The sequence below is a fragment of the Ambystoma mexicanum genome, chromosome 9, assembly GCF_040938575.1.
Source record: "Ambystoma mexicanum isolate Mex_15411 chromosome 9, UKY_AmexF1_1, whole genome shotgun sequence".
NCBI classification, from domain to species: domain Eukaryota; kingdom Metazoa; phylum Chordata; class Amphibia; order Caudata; family Ambystomatidae; genus Ambystoma; species Ambystoma mexicanum.
In genome coordinates this window covers 407,412,312-407,428,302 of record NC_090931.1, presented here as the reverse complement: position 1 = coordinate 407,428,302, position 15,991 = coordinate 407,412,312, and positions in this window count along the sequence as shown.

The window sequence follows — 15,991 nt, the reverse complement described above, 5'->3', positions numbered from 1 at the left end:
AATTGCTATGAAATGTGGCAATAAATATTCTATTCCAAATGCCACCAATTATTGACAACATTTACTTACACAGTACAGACCAATTGTGTTTGCAAAAGTTAGTCCTTCATCGAAATGCAACCAACAATTCTGACAACACTTATAGTGTTTCTGGAATAAGGCAAAAGTTAGACTACTGTTCTGGAATGGTGAAATTCACTATAAACTCACAAGAAGATCCACAAGAATGTCTAATGTACTTACTACAAATACTGGAAATCAAAAACATACCAATAAATGAAATCTTTCAGATTTCATACATATGGAAACATACATGCACTATCTGCAGCCAGGTGGCACAGGAACAAATCCCTAATGAACTCTTTGTGTATGTAGCCATACCTAACTGTGAATACATTCCATTTCAGCAACTTGTACAAAATGCAACCCATGGCAGATTATGTACTACCTGCAATTCAGATAATCGTTCCAACTTAAAAATACAGAAACATACTAAATATGTAATACTAATGCTTTTATGTTACAATGCAGATGGTACTAAAAACAACTGCAAGCTGACTGGATTCACACATGGTCAAGTATCACTTGGTAAGAAAACCTTCACAACAATAGGTATAGTCTACCAAACAGGAATCACAACCAATGCAGGTCACTACACTGCATGCATGAAAATGAAATGTGGATGGTTTGAATGTAATGATACTACCATTACTCTAAAACAGAGAATAGCAGCAAATCTTGTAAACACTTATTTAATATTCTTAAAACCAAAATTGAATATCTAATCTCTGCATAAACATTAACAAAAGTTCAATTTCAAAACTATAATGAGTTAGAATACGCCAACAGGTATCTAACTGCCCCCAAAAAATCTGCAACAACCCAACAGATATAAGAATAGCAAGAAACAAGAAATAAACACTAAAACAATGAAATATATATATTGTACCACAACATAGAAGTTTTTTTTTTAATCCAGTATGGATTTTTCTTTACCACAGACCCAATGATTTAAAAAAAAAACACAGAAACTGAGCAAATTGCGCAGTACACTGGTTTGAAGTATAGTACTTCTAAAGTACAAAATATGAGGGTCAACAGAATACAGAAATGTCTATTATGCAATGCAATAACTCATCATGAACTACCTACACTAACAGATGATCTTTTCTTTTATCACAGAGATCGAAAAAGAATGTCTGTTCCAATTAACCATGTCATGAAAAAACTGCATACAACCACAAAAAATGTCAACCAGTAAGTATATAAGAAATTGACTCACAAACACTGCTGCATAACACACCCATTCAAGCAAACATGTAACCATACATCACAATCCAAAATGTTTACTTCCATGGGTATCTTATGCCGTGCTTGTTACAAACTCTTCAATCTTAACTCTATAGCCGAGCCAAAACTTCACATACAGACTCTACAAATGAAACAATACACAAAGTTTGGAAAACATGTATTCCCTATAAGCAGCCCACATACCACAGTCATTCTCACACTGACCTTCATCTCTCCATCTGCAACACTCTTGACACCTTGCCCCTGACATTAGGATCTGCTTGAAAGCGGCCTCCAAATGCAATAGTTGGTACGATTCTGACTTAGCCTAATTGAAATTCAAGTGCAAAGCTGCAGAGAGGAAGTGGCTGGCATCTAGTACATCCTCTGACAAACTGGCCTGTCACCTGCTCCAAATACAACAAAGATTCTCCCCGCTCCAAGAAATGGGCCCATATCCAATCCTGCATCTCTGGAACCACCAACAACATGGCTGAACTTTTCAAAATCTGAAAAGAACTTGCCAAGCCAACCACAGTCTCCAGCTCTCCTCTTCCTTCCAGGCCCTCTGCACAGCTCTGGCCACCCTTTTCACAACCAAGACTCAGGATTTTCTGTCCTCTCTCTCCTCTAGCCCTACTCCCTCCCCCTCCTATGCTTGTAGGTCCTCTCCCACCCCCGCTCCTTTGCTCATCCTCTCCTCCTTTTCACCCAAAGCACTGGATGAGGTCATCAAAACAGTCTGCTCCAAGAAAGTCACCTCCAAACAGGTGCCTCCTTGCTCTTCTAGAACTATCAAGGACAACCTTGCCTCTCTCACTCCCGCATTGGTTGAGTTCTGTAACCACTCCTTTGCCACTGGCTCCTTCCCTTCACATCTAAATCACTCCCTTTTGCATCCCCTCCTGAAAAAGCCATCTGCAGACCCTTCCTTCCTGGCTAACTATCCCCCTATCTTCGCTACCCCCTTTTTGGGCAAACTCCTGGAAAAGCTGATCATCTCCCTACTAATTCATCACACTGAATCTGTTGACTGCCTGCATGACCACCAGTCTGGCTTCAGGGCATCTAAAGGCATGGAAACTGCTCTCCTGAACACCTGTGATGACCTTTACACAAATGATCCTACCGCCCATATTCTTCTCGACCTTTCCTCTGCATTTGATGCAGTCAATCATTCCATCCTCATAAATTGGCTCTGCGATACCCTGGGCATCAAAGACCAGGCACTGGATTGGTTAACCCTTTTCCTCTTGAATTAGCCTTCACAAGTTCACCTTAGCCCCTTTCTCCTTGTAGGTGTGGTCCTTTAGCTCCGCCCCTTTAACCAAATTAGGCCCACCTCTAAAATGAGTAAATGCGCCTTTTGTACATAAAGCAAGCTTATTGTAAAACGGCCGGGAGGGGGTTTAGATGACATCTAAGAGTCAAACTAAATCTGGTCTCAGAGAACCATACAAAAAAAAACACATCATATACAATTTGCAACAGTTAATACACTCCCCGAGATAGTGTTACAAAGTCACCCCCCCAAACATAATCAGTTGCCCTGCACAGAGAACTCTAAAACCCACACAGTTCATTAGACACAGACATTATAACACAATCCCCTAAAAATGCATAATTGCAAGGTTTGCATTTTCAACACTCCTCTTCTCGATAGCCTCTCAGTATTTGGTGGCAGCCTTGCCTCTTAGTTATACAACAACAAAATTCCTATCAATGACACACACAGACCTATTAAAATAAATACCTAAGCAAATGAAGATGAGAGAAAGACACGTAGATTCCCTTTTGACCCATTCATGTTTGCTAATCACATTGCCCCGACCTGGCCGGTGTCCGATTTTTATTATTTTCTACGAGACTGACCTTTTCCTATTAACATGAGTTCCTCCCACTCTCTGACAACACAATTGTTCTCCTAAAATGTATTACTACTTGTCTCTGGAAGCACCCAGGAGAGCTACCTACATCAAACAACCCCATGAATTCAAAAGCTGCCTATCTCTTACAACAATGAGCTCTCCAGTTCACTAGAGATCATATCTTCCCTTGCCCGTCATCACTTGAGCCATGTGCAAACTGACCGCAGCTACCCCATTGATCAACTTGAAAATCTTGTTCCCCAACTGCTGATAAATCCTTTGCAAACCTTTGTCATGTTGATGAAAACACCCTTCTGATTGATCCACAATGCGGAGACCCATGATACACAGACCAATCCCACCTCACATATTTCATATATTTTACTACATTCGAAAAACACTTCCCATACATGTGTACCATGTTATACCTATTATGATCTACTACAGCTAAATTCCATGTGCACATATTGATAACCTGTTTTACCTGAGTGTGGAGGAGCCCTCCGTGCGACAATGTTTCATCGTTAAGTTTCTGTGTGCATGCAAATCTACAAATGTATCGCCTCTACACAAAATAACACAAAGTAGCCTAAATGTAACACTTATCCCATTTACCATGAATATTGTAATATTTGTAGCAATTTGCGAAAGTGACAGAAATGAAAATGATGACGTGTCCACCCCCCAGTCAGTGGTATGGCCTGCAACATTAAAATGTTTCCAATTTCCCAACATTCCCCCCTTTAGTTAATCCATTAACTAACAAACCAATTTCTAAATCATCAATATCACTATTTTGATGGAGCAAATCTTCACAACCATTTTTCCCATAATCCCCTGCAAGACAACCCCAATTTGACTCATCATTAGTTCCGCAATCTACCCATCACTCTTCACATTCACTCCACCCTGGGGAAGGATGGAACCCCTCCTTCAATCATTCCAAAATCAGTTTGAATTGGTCCTATAGCTGCCCTTAGACAGGGTTACAAGAAACATGGCTGTACTCTTAGACATCTGAGTCGAGCAGCATTGAAGACATAACTGACAAGAGAATTAAAGTTCTAGAGAAAAAATTAAACAGGTGAAAGTACTTTTAAGATTATGTTCATCCATGACAGCATCCAAGAGAAAAGAGAGTCCAAAAAAGTATTGTCAGTAATTCCCGCCTCTCTCTCTATGGCCCCCTTCACAGTTTGCAGTTGAGACCCATGATACACAGACCAATCCTACCTCATATATTTCTTATCTTTTACTACATTCGAAAAACGCTTCCCATACATGTGTACCATGTTTTACCTATTATGATCTACTACTTCTAAATTCCATGTGCACATATTGGTCACCTGCTTTACCTGAGTGTGGAGGAGCCCTCCGTGTGACAAAGTTTCATCGTTAAGTTTCTTTGTGCATGCAAATTTACAAATATATTGCCTCTACACAAAATAACACAAAGTAACCTAAATGTAACACGTATCCCATTTACCATAAATATTGTAATATTTGTAGCAATTATCGAAAGTGACAGAAATGACAATGATGACGTGTCCACCCCCCAGTCAGGGGTATGGCCCGCAACATTCTAATTTTTCCAATTTCCCAACATTACCCCCTTTAGTTAATCCATTAACTAACAAACCAATTTCCAAATCATCAATCTCACAATGTTTATGGAGCAAATCTTCACAACCATTGTTCCCATAATCCTCTGCAAGACAACCCCGATTTGAATCATCATTAGTTCCGCAATCTACCCATCATTCTTCACATTCACTCCACCCTGGGGAAGGACGGAACCCCCCCCTTCAATCATTCCAAAATCAGTTTGAGTGCCCATGTGAAGAGAATTGGTCCTATAGCTGGCCTTAGACAGGGTTACAAGAAACATGGCAGTACTCTTAGACATCTGAGTCGAGCAGCATTGAAGACATAACTGACAAGAGAATTAAAGTTCTAGAGAAAAAATTAAAACAGGTGAAAGTAGTTTTAAGATTATGTTCATCCATGACAGCATCCAAGAGAAAAGAGAGTCCAAAAAACTATTGTAAATAATTCCCGCCTCTCTCTCTATGGCCCGCTTCACAGTTTGCGTTTGAGACCATGATACAGAGACCAATCCCACCTCATATATTTATCTTTTACTACATTCAAAAAACACTTCTCATACATGTGTACCATGTTATACCTATTATGATCTACTACTGCTAAATTCCATGTGCACATATTGTTCACCTGCTTTACCTGAGTGTGGAGGAGCCCTCCGTGTGACAATGTTTCATCGTTAAGTTTCTGTGTGCATGCAAATCTACAAATGGATTGGCTCTACACAAAATAACACAAAGTAACCTAAATGTAACACTTATCCCATTTACCATAAATATTGTGACAGAAATGACAATGATGACGTGTCCACCCTCCAGTCAGTGGTATGGCCCGCAACATTCACATTTTTCCAATTTCCCAACATTCCCCCTTTAGTTAATCCATTAACTAACAAACCAATTTATAAATCATATCTAAAGAGAATTGGTCATATAGCTGGCCTTAGACAGGGTTACAAGAAACATGGCAGTACTCTTAGACATCTGAGTCAAGCAGCATTGAAGACATAACTGACAAGAGAATTAAAGTTCTAGAGAAAAAAATAAAACAGGTGAAAGTACTTTTAAGATTATGTTCATCCATGACAGCATCCAAGAGAAAAGAGAGTCCAAAAAAGTACTGTCAGTAATTCCCACCTCTCCCTCTATGGCCCCCTTCACGGTTTGCAGTTGAGTAATTGTTTGAGCCAAAGTTGTGTTTTCCAAGTCATTAGGAGTCATATATGTGCAGCAAGTTTTGCCCAATTTATGGCTCACCTCACCCTCCATAGCTGTTAGAAGATCCAGGATGTAACGATTCTGTAGGGCTAGAAGACACAAAGCCCTAAGTTCTTCTTTGATGGCACTGAACACTAACGCAGAGAAATTGGTGAAAAATAGCAACTCATAATGTGTGTTTAATTCCGATGTCCTGATGTACCTTTACTTCACAACCAGGATGTCGGTGTTAATGAATGTTCACATCTTTATTTTATTTATTTTTCATGAGGCCTTCTCTTTTTCGGCACAGTTTATTATTATTTTTTCAGCTTTCTGCTACATGAATTCTACCTATGCATGATGCATGTACATATTCACATATAATGATTTTTCCGTGTATGCACATTATTATAGTAATGACACATCTTTTTTGAACTATCCTGTATTCTCTCTTCTGTTTTCTTACCCTTTTTTGAACATTCTTCTCTTTTCTCTCATGTGTATTACTGTTGGATTTTTCAACTTTTTTATTTTTTATTTTATTTTTCCATGAGCCGATGCACACCAGAATATCGGGCTATAGGAGTTACTGATAATTCTCAGTCGATCATTGAGACTGGTTTATTTTTATAACTTGACTTTCTCTCTCACTCGTACATGCCACATCTTCCCATTAGATTTGTTTATATTTTCATTTACATTCGTGGCTAGTAGGGACCCGCATTGACCATTTTCATGTAAACATGGCCGCAAAATCATGGCAAGAGGTTTTGCAGTACACTCTTTCAAACATCGCCGACACTGGTAACGGTTACCAAGGCGACCGCCACACAACAAAGTAAGGACCTTGCTGTGCACGCGCGCGAAGGTGTTCGGCAACAGCAGAGTCCTAGGATTCCTTGTTCAAGTAAGACATTACGAGTCTAGCGGCAGACTTTTTTTTAAGTGAACGTATCCTTATGAAAGTATTTCGGTTAATGCACACAGGTTTACCTTTTGTAGATCTAGAAGCCGACCACTCATGAGTCATGTGGCATTTTCCTGTCAGTTGAACTCTACGTGTATCACAGTAGTAGCGCCACTCACAGGTCAGTGAGGCTGCTTTAGGTAGCCATTGAGAGCAAGATTATTACACACTCATCTCTAACAGAATCAAGTGACCACGCATTACATTCACTATTTTTGTATGTTGTTCTTTCTTTTCTTTTTCATGCACTTTCGACTTCGTGATTTCTATCACATATGTTACATGACTGGATTTGGGGTAATGTATATTTCTATGTGAATTTGCATACATGTACATTTGTGCTGTACACATGATGGATATGTATTTTGGAATTGCTAATGCTGCATAATGAAAGTGCCTATACCGTATGGTCACAAATGCATAACCATGATGCAATATTTTGTGGATGAGTTTTATGTTGTGGTGGATGGATTTCTATATATATATACTTTTGATAACTTGATCAATTGACATATGAATGTCTGGGATCACAGGCCATGAAGAAGGGCATTAATGCCCAAAATGCATTGGCCAAATATGTGATATATCTGCTACAATAAGCTAACATTTAAGTTGATAGAAGACAAATACACGTTTAAATTACAGTGCAATAAATAACCTTTGAAAACGATATTGATACGTCTGGAAGAACATTCATTATTGAATTATACTACTAGATTGTGGTTTTAGGGTGTGCAGCCCACACCCCTGGCCTCGCGGCCAAGGTCTCTTTCTTTCTTGATTATATGGTGCCATATCATGGAGGTACCTTTTTTAGTGGGTTTGCACCCTATATTTTACAAGCTTTATTGATTTAATCAAATGAAACTGTGTTGGCAACACTCACCACCATCCATCGATCTCAAAAATCCCTTCATATGCCTCCTTAGACATTGGGTGTTTTAATTTTATTTGCAATGCCCCTACACTTTTCAAAAGCCCTATATCATGGGGATTGCTGGTACATAAGTGACTCAGCACTTTCTCAAAATCCTCCTTCCAGTATGGTGATGGTTTTCTCACAAAAAGTCTGTGGTACCTGCCTTTGCTCGGCCATTAGCTGACAAGGCACCCCAATCTCAAAAATAATTTCACCATTGTCGTCCGCGTCCTCAAACAATTGCTCATCGGACAGGTCTCTTAACAATGAGGTTGGATCAATACACAACACAGTGCACCGTTCGCCTCCTTCCTCATCAGTGCCTAAAATAACCACTATGTCCTTCTTCACAATCACAGCTTCTAGAAGAATGGTGTTATCTCCTGTGACTCGCCAGACCAGAACAAAAATTCTAGGGCTATCTGCCTTGTTCAATCTCTTATTCCAGGTACCCAACTCACCACTATCATTACACCATGCAAGAATAATGCAGAATGTACTGGCAACCCCTAATCATGCTGTCACTGCAATGCGTAGGGAAAAGCTTTGCTTTTCTTAATGGGTACAATCCTAGAGTAGAGCATACTATGCGGTCCTTTGAAAAAGTGATTGACATATTAAGCTTGCTCAGGAGGTCCCTTCCCAGAAAGTTTGCTTGGGTATCTTTGCAGTATTACCTACCTTGATAAGCAAATCTTCAGTGTATGGAACCGATAGGACATCCCCCGAAAATCCCTGTGTGTCCATTGCTTTGCCTGATTGGCCACCAAAGCCCTTCTCTGCATCTGTGTTGGCACATCAGCACATTCCTGGCTATCATCAGCATCAGATCATGCTCTGCTCAGGCCCTGCCTACTCAATGCACTATTCTGGGACTCCATCCCCTTCCACATATCCACTAGCCCAACTACTGATAGCAGCAAGCATTGGCAACTCCAGATCACCTTAGTGCTGAAACACATGCAGATTACTGTGTCTTCAGCATGCCGCTGCCATCGCGTCTTTTGCCTCCATTGTATAAAAGGGAGCATGGGAATGTAAGTGTCAGTCTCCTGTTAGTGGTTTAGGAAGAGGATGTGTCATGGCAGAAGAGAGACTAGAGGATAAGGGAGGGTAGAGATCAGTAAAACAGTGTTTCTGGCGTAAAGTAAAAGTGACCTTATTTCATGAGGTTTCAGAGGGGGTTACTGAGGATTATACCCTGTATGCAGCATAAACAGGAAAGACAAGGCTGGCAATTTTGCTGCTGGCATACAAATAACATATTTTTCACCCAAAACATTAACAGGGCATGTTCTACTTGCGTATATGCTACCAGATTTCAATGAATCAGATGGACCGGTATTTGGGAACTGGATCTCATTGGAATTATACACACTGATAAACTTGAAGAATACAGGAATTTTAGAATTGTAAGGTGAGTAGATGTTGAATATGCACATACAGGGATGCTGAAGTAAATGAGGAAACAGAGAGATTGTAAAATATATAATATTCTGACATCCTGGAAACTGGGAATATGCCTACGCTATTAAACTGCAAATATACTGAAACTGTACAAACTGTGTGCTGTGATAAAGTTCACTGTCTTGCTCTGAGGGTGAGAGATGGGGTGAAAAACCAAATGGGGAACTATAAACCATTCAGTGATGATGGGCCCATGGTTGTGTGGGGAGGATCCCAAAGTCTACCCTATCTTATCCTTGTCCATTGGCAGGAACTTGTCACATTGCCCCACTAACAACTTCTGTCTGTCAAAGGGATTGAGAGATATGAAGACATAGGGCCTCATTACACAGACGGCGGTAAGGGTTAACGGTCACCGTTAATGGCAACGGTGACCGTTAACCCTTACCGCCGTACTACGAGGTCCCTTTGCGGGTTGGAGGATTTAACGCCTGCTTCTTGCAGGCGTTAAAATCCAACCCGCTAAGGGACCTCGGAGCTACTTACGGCACCGCAAAATTGCGGTGGCGTAACCAGCGCCTTCCCCATTTCCATAGAGCCCCATGGGGCAGAAATGGGAATGGGGAAGGGCAATGGCGGAAAGGGGATTTACCGCCCCTCCAACCTTGGAATGGGGCGGTAAATCCCCTTTCCGCCAAGGCGGTGCCGGTATTTTACCGGCATGAGCCATGGCGCTAATAGCACCATGGCTCACCGCCTACCGTGTAATGAGGCCCATAGTCTTAGGCAGCAGCAAACCTTCCGAACAGCTACAACAGAGCAGAATGACTCACATGGAGAAATCATGTAGATGAATGCTTACGAGACTGGTGTTTGTGATCCAAGCATGCTGCAAAAAAACATACAGACAATGGAACAAAAGAAAATGGGATGCACAGAGTTCCACAACACTGAATTGAATAACAAATCCAAAATGGTGTCTGTCAGCGGAGCCAAGAGAAGGTCCAAATGTACAGGAATACACCCCTACAAAAGAGAAGTCAAAAGTAGGTCATAGGAGGTTTATGTCATTTCATCTTGAGAAATGGAGTGGAGGAGGATGAGAGGAGAGAAGCTGAATTGACTACCCAGAAATAAGAAAAGGTGGCTTGGGGGGACACATGTGGGGAAAAAAACAGGTGAAGGAGGAAAGACAAAGAGAAATTAGGAAGATATGGGGATACAATAGTAGATGGAGATGAGATATTAGGAGGTGGTGGTGAAACAGTGGCAGAGTCATCTGGAAGTGGGGAAGAGATATAAAGAGGAAGTAGTGAGGTGGTGAGAGTGATAGCAGGATATAAGGGAAATACTTCAGGAGTAAAAAACAAGACATTAGGAAGAGGCAGAAGAAGGGAATAGGAGGATAGATAATCCGGGGAATAGGTGGTAGTGAGTCCTCTGAAATAGGTTCTGAAAGCCCAACAAGTGGTAGAGACATTGGCAGAGAGAGGAGACATAGCCTGGGACGACTGAGGAAAGGGGGGGACGTACCCTAGGTAAGCACATGACTATTTGTCCAATTTGATGGATTTGGAAATGTCAAGCCAGTAACAGGATTTCAGAGTGAGGAACGGTAAAATGTTGAAGGAGCGGAGTAGGATTTCTGAGGAATGAGACCACTTTGAAGATGGAGGTGTTAGAGCCTAACCTAAAATTGGCCAACAGTGTTTGTGGCAGAGATTAATGCTTTACCTCATGAAACTCTCTGGAGACAGTTGGATTGCTTTGCTCAGTGCCAGAGAAACCACTTCCCTGGAGCACCTGACAAGTGTACTCGTAGACAGAAATATTGTCTTGTTTTTAATCTCAGAACATCTAGACGCCAATTCATTTGTATTATTCTGGTGTAAATGATTAACAATTGATGTTATCAATAACGTCCCTTCATAGTTTTTTCACTAAAAGTGCCAGCATGTACACTTACAATATACTTCCTCCTTGTACTCATTAATAGAAACACACAATGCATGCTCTCTCTCTCTCTCTCTTTTACGTATAATGTATGTGTATATATTCCATTGTACATGTGACAAATGAGCATTGCAAATAGTGCAGTCAAACAATAGGCTGTCCCTAATATTAGCAAGACTGTAGCCGAATATAGTTCTAGCACCCTACTATTCTCTTCTAAAAATCTAAAGCCTGCAACCGTCAACAATGTGCATAGCCTCCTAATAAGCTCACATTCAGAAAGAAATCTGATATAATAAGCTCACATTCAGAAAGAAATCTGATACGTTCACAGTTTGACTGTCAGGATTGACTAGACAGGAAAAGTTATACCAAGCACTATGAACACAATAGATGGAAAGAGCTAAAAACTCATCAAAAGTTAATGGTCTGTGAGGTCTAAGGGGAATTGCCTAAATACAGCCTAAGGATGGCATTAACACACAAGTACAAACAGTTGAACGTCATGTACCAGAGTTCTCTTTCCCATCTTTTCCCGACAGTCCCCCTACCTGCACTTTTGGACACCTGCTGTCTGCACATACCCTTGCACCTGCCACCTGCTGGCCTTACTTCTTGTTAGTGTTTTGATCCCATTTACAGCACTGCCCCCGTCCCCTTTCTACTGACACGTTTCCCCTCCACCCTTCCCTGCACTTGTGCAATCTCAATGTCACTTGGCCTAGTAAGATTGTTGTCTTTGACCTCCCTCTGTTCCCCCTTCCTTGCCTCGTCACACCTTGAAACACTGTGTATAGGAGCGTTACAAATGCCATATCATATCATATCTTCTGCTAATAGATGTGTTGTGATATTTTTCCTGTAGAGGGAACTGCAAGTATGAGCAGAGGCTTCTGAATGCACTTTGCCTACCCTTGCCGTACACCAACCTCAGTGTCTTCCCATGCCCTAGAGAATAGTTGGAAGCTAACCGATCAAAAATAAACCATGGTACCTAATGGTTATCCGAAACCAAGGCAAAGAAAATGTATACTTAAAAAGGTTAAAGAGACTTTACAATGATAATTCAAACCCAAAATATAGAAGGAGGCAAATAAAATGGAATTTAGAAAACTTAGAAAAATGCTGCTTAGTCTTACCAAAGCCAATGAGGGATCCTATCCAGTACTGTAGTTTATCTCTGACACCCCACATAGTATCTGCTCACCAGGAAAAAAAGGAAACTCTCTGTTCCTCTCTTCTTTGTTAATTTGCTTTATAGGCTGAAGTCAGACTTATAAAAACATCATCTATTTTCCTAAAAGCCAATGCTGAGCTGGGGGAATCAGAATCTGAACGTTAGTTCTGATATTTTCGAATAGCCACCAGGTCTCTTTTCATTGGCATACCCTTGATTTAGAAAATTAAAAGTGAACAATTTGATCCTAGTGATCTCATCAGAGTAGTTTCCGCAAAACTTTAATCTGGCTTTCCACCCAAGCCCTATCCATGCCTCATAGACTTTTTGCTCATGTTTACGGTAAACATAGCCACTCTTGGGGTTGTCAATGCCTTACTTATGTTGCTTACCAGTACATCCCACTACAACCATAGGTAGCAAGATGCCTCCTTTATTGGTTTCACATCATGAGCAGTCATTTATTTTGTTGGTATGCAATTGGCGTAAAGGTTCATTATCTTTAATGGAGAGTTCCAAATGAGTTTTAAAGTTTGTTCTGTTCATTGTCTGAGAGACTGACAGGGTAATTCATAGAATTTCGCAGAAAAGTGTCGCAAGCGGCTGGCGCAGAGTGTCCGCGTGCGATTGACTGCGCCAGGCACGTGCGCTAAAACCGATTTCCGCGCACAGCCTATTCATGGATTTTAGGCTTCCAAACCAGCCGTGGCGCAGAGAATCGCAGCGACCCTGCAGCAGCGCCAGTAACGCCCCCAAGAACGCCCTCGCGCAAGGAAAAGCCATCAAAATCGCTAAATCATCGCAAAGGGCTGCGCTAACCCTGGACCAGTTCAGCGGGCTGGCAAACAGCAAACGCCAAGCGGGGAACGTGTATTGCAGGGGTGCGTGGGAAGTTCCACACGCGACTGGCCCCGTGCAAGCAGGGTACGTGTATTTCAGGGGTGCGCGGGAAGTTCCACACGCGATTTCAGCAGGGTACGTGTATTTCAGGGGTGCGCGGGAAGTTCCCCATGCGATTTCAGCAGGGTACGTGTATTTCAGGGGTGCGCGGGAAGTTCCACACGCGATTTCAGCAGGGTACGTGCATTTCAGGGGTGCGCGGGAAGTTCCACACGCGATTCCATCAGGGTACGTGTATTTCAGGGGTGCGCGGGAAGTACCACACGCGATTGTCCCAGTGCGAGCAGGGTACGTGTATTTCAGGGGTGCGCAGGAAGTTCCACACGCGATTGACCCAGTGCGAGCAGGGTACGTGTATTTCAGGGGTGCGCGGGAAGTTGCACACGCGATTTCAGCAGGGAATGTGTATTTCAGGTGTTCTGGGGAGTACTACACGTGAATTGGCCGTGTGGGTCCTCCCAGGTGTACGCTCCAAAACCTCCACGGCCCCTGCAGGCAGCCCACACCACGGGGGACTACCCTGCACCCCTGCTCATGTCCCGCAGGCAGCCCATCCACTATGGGCATGCCCCCCAGGGTTGCCAGACATTTCGTCGAAAAAAATTGGTCGACCAGACAAATGGTCGAACCAATTTAGTCGAAAACCAAATGGTCGAAATTTTTTTTTTTTTATTTTAACCCTTTTTTTTTTTTTTGGGGGGGGTCCCCCCCAACCCCCTTTTTTTCTCTAAAAACCCCTTTTTTAACTAAACGAAAACCCGAAAAATAAATATATAAATAAAAAAAAAAAATTGACCATTTGGTTTTCGACCAAATTACGTCGACCAAATTGCAGTCGACCAGTTTTTTTTCGACGAGTTGACTGGACACCCACCCCAGCCAACCCACATGTCACCTTGCACTACTGATCAACAATGCATGTCTATCACCACCCCCACCCCCACCCTCCAGCACTGTGGGGCACCTGCCAGCAGGCCCCCACTCATGTCCAACTCATGTTTCCCACCACCCCCACCCCCCTGCACCGTGGGGCACCTGCCAGCAGGCCCCCACCCATGTCCAACTCATGTACCCCTGCACCCCCACCCCCCAGCATTGTGGGGCACCCTCCACCAGGCCCCCACTCATGTCTCCCACCACCCCCACCCCCCAGCAGTGCAGGGGCAGCCTCCACCAGGCCCCCACTCATGTCTCCCACCACCCCCACCCCCCAGCAGTGCAGGGGCACCCTCCACCAGGCCCCCACTCATGTCTCCCACCACCCCAACCCCCCAGCAGTGCAGGGGCACCCTCCACCAGGCCCCCACTCATGTCTCCCACCACCCCCACCCCCCAGCAGTGCAGGAGCACCCTCCACCAGGCCCCCACTCATGTCTCCCACCACCCCCACCCCCCAGCAGTGCAGGGGCACCCTCCACCAGGCCCCCACTCATGTCTACCACCACCCCCACCCCCCAGCAGTGCAGGGCCACCCTCCACCAGGCCCCCACTCATGTCTACCACCACCCCCACCCCCCAGCAGTGCAGGGGCAGCCTCCACCAGGCCCCCACTCATGTCTCCCACCACCCCCACCCCCCAGCAGTGCAGGGGCAGCCTCCACCAGGCCCCACCAGGCCCCCACTCATGTCTCCCACCACCCCCACCCCCCAGCAGTGCAGGGGCAGCCTCCACCAGGCCCCCACTCATGTCTCCCACCACCCCCACCCCCCTGCCACCATGGGCAGCACCCACCAGGCCCCCACTCATGTCTCCCACCACCCCCACCCCCAGTAGTGCAGGGGCACCCTCCACCAGGCCCCCACTCATGTCTCCCACCACCCCCACCCCCCTGCCACCATGGGCAGCACCCACCAGGCCCCCACTCATGTCTCCCACCCCCCCCACCCCCCAGCAGTGCAGGGGCAGCCTCCACCAGGCCCCCACTCATGTCTCCCACCCCCCCACCCCCCAGCAGTGCAGGGGCAGCCTCCACCAGGCCCCCACTCATGTCTCCCACCACCCCCACACCCCTGCCACCATGGGCAGCCCCCACCAGGCCCCCACTCATGTCTCCCACCCCCCCACCCCCCAGCAGTGCAGGGGCAGCCTCCACCAGGCCCCCACTCATGTCTCCCACCACCCCCACCCCCTGCCACCATGGGCAGCCCCCACCAGGCCCCCACCCATGTCTCCCACCACCCCCACCCCCCAGCAGTGCAGGGGCAGCCTCCACCAGGCCCCCACTCATGTCTCCCACCACCCCCACCCCCCTGCCACCATGGGCAGGCCCCACCAGGCCCCCACTCATGTCTCCCACCACCCCCACCCCCCAGCAGTGCAGGGGCAGCCTCCACCAGGCCCCCACTCATGTCTACCACCACCCCCACCCCCCAGCAGTGCAGGGGCAGCCTCCACCAGGCCCCCACTCATGTCTCCCACCACCCCCACCCCCCTGCCACCATGGGCAGCCCCCACCAGGCCCCCACTCATGTCTCCCACCCCCCCACCCCCCAGCAGTGCAGGAGCAGCCTCCACCAGGCCCCCACTCATGTCTCCAACCCCCCCACCCCCCAGCAGTGCAGGGGCAGCCTCCAACAGGCCCCCACTCATATCTCCCACCACCCCCACCCCCCTGCCACCATGGGCAGCCCCCACCAGGCCCCCACTCATGTCTCCCACCCCCCCACCCCCCAGCAGTGCAGGGGCAGCCTCCACCAGGCCCCCACTCA